Below are 2,287 nucleotides of genomic sequence, written 5' to 3'. Positions count from 1 at the left end.
ACCATAGAATTGCAGAGAAAGAAAGGGTCACTATGACAGACACTGACCATGCCCATGTGAGTACTATCCACAAGAGAGGAAGGCTTGGCAACCTGCACCTGGAGTAGTTCCAAATCCAAATCCATCACCTGCCCTGTGAAATGAATGCATCAGGTTATTTTAGCTTAATGCCATTAAGCCTCAACTTACCCAACACCTCTTTTTTCAATCCCATTCCAACCGGACAAACTTTGAATCATGACCTGGTTTCCTAGGTTGGCTTGGCTCTATGGTGAGAGGTGGGGTGCAAGATAAACATCTACGATACTCGCTCACAGACTGCCCCACAGCTTGAGTTAAGCCATATAATGATGCCCTATAAATACATAAGGGGACATAATTCAGGGAGTCCTTTCACATTCATCAGTGGACTACATTTGACCATAGATATTTTGTTGTTGTTGTTTTTTAAGGATTTTATTTATTTGACAGAGAGAGAGACACAGCGAGAGAGGAAACAAAAGCAGGGGGAGTGGGAGAGGGAGAAGCAGGCCTCCCGCAGGCAGGGAGCCCGATGCGGGGCTTGATCCCAGGACCCTGGGATCATGACCTGAGCGGAAGGCAGACGCTTAACGACTGAGCCACCGAGGCGCCCCAGATATCTTGGTTTTTGACTTCTTTTATGAAACAGAAGCTCTGGTCACCATGTGCCAGCATTTTTACAAGGCTATAATCAGCTAGAGCTGAGTAGATAGTTTGTCATGATCCCCTTCATGTCTTCATCACCTCTCTGACCTGACCCTCTTTACTCATTTAAATTACTTGCTTAGTTCCCATAGCCACTTGGGTTTGCTAATCCCTAACATGACCTCATTTCATTCATATCTATGCTGTGAGCACAAATGATCCCAATTTTATAGATTTCAACCCAAAATTCAGAGATTCAACGGACTTTCCTATGATTGCACAGTTAAAGGTGAGATCAAGATCTTAGAGTTTAAGGTTGTTCAGGGTCACCCTATAGGGTTGTACAGGTTGTGCACTGAGCAATTCTAGGAATGTCTTTCACACCATAGTCTATGTGAATGGAGCCCTCTAGAGTTGTATAGTCTGCACTATATGTGAAAGCCCTGAGACCATTTTCCCTTCTATGTCACCATAGTCATAATACTGTCACAAATTCAAAATTAGTCATGTCCTTCAAATTTTTATTATAGAACAAATACTCAGATAAGTGAGTGAAATGGTGAATGATCAGGTTGAGACATGGACCAGTAAGTCTGAACACAGTAAGTCTTAGCTCAGATAGATACATTGTCCAACTTAATGGAAATGAGGTAGTTAGTGAAGAATTGCTCCCTAGTGGCCACAATCATGTTAAGGGTGATTTCGTTTTCCTCTACAAGTAACCCAATCTCTTTCTAGATTTCAGTCCCCACATGATTAAATGAAGGGTTTGCACTCAACTTTCCAGTTAAGACAGTAGTGCTTGATCCCATCCCTAAAGATTTGAACTGAAACTTCACCAAAAAAGATATACATAATGTCAAAGAACGTGCGGGGGAAGCACATGAAAAGATGCTCAACATCATCAGTCATTAGGGAAGTGCAAATTAAATTTCTGGTGACATGTAGTACACACCTACCCCCACCAGAATGGAGAGGTTATAGAGCCACTGGAACTCTCCTGTCGTGCTGGTGGAAATGTAAGATGGTCCAACCACTTTGCAAAGCTGTTTAGCAGCCTCTTAAAACGCTAAACATAGACCTGCCACATGATTCAGTCATTCCACTCTGAGTTGTTTATCCAAGAAAAAAGAAAGCCTACAACCAGACAAAGACTTGCACATATGTGTTCAGAGTAACTTTATTTGTAATAGTTCCAAACTGGAAACAACTCAGATGTTTGGTGACAGGTGACTAGATCAACAAGCCATGGTAGAGCCCACAGTGGAATACTGCTCAGCAATAAAAAGGAATTGACACATAATCACACGGGTAAATCTCAAAGTAATTTTGAGCTAATGAAGCCAGATAAAAGAAAAGGAATGTACTATATGATTCCATATATGTAAAATTCTAGGAAATAGAAATTCATTTATAGCAACAGAAAGCTAATCAACGTTTGCCTGGTGGTGGGGGTGGGGGAGGTAGGGAAGGATTACAAAGGGTGTGAAGGAACTTTACTTGATTGCAGTGATGGGTCAAGATATATATTTATGTCAAAACTCATCAAATTGTTTAACTATGTGCAGTTCATTGCATGTCACTTATACAATGTATATAATACAATGTATATCAATATGGC

The sequence above is a fragment of the Phoca vitulina genome, unplaced genomic scaffold (assembly GCF_004348235.1).
Source record: "Phoca vitulina isolate PV1807 unplaced genomic scaffold, GSC_HSeal_1.0 scaffold34, whole genome shotgun sequence".
Classification (NCBI taxonomy): domain Eukaryota; kingdom Metazoa; phylum Chordata; class Mammalia; order Carnivora; family Phocidae; genus Phoca; species Phoca vitulina.
This window is presented reverse-complemented; position numbering follows the sequence as displayed.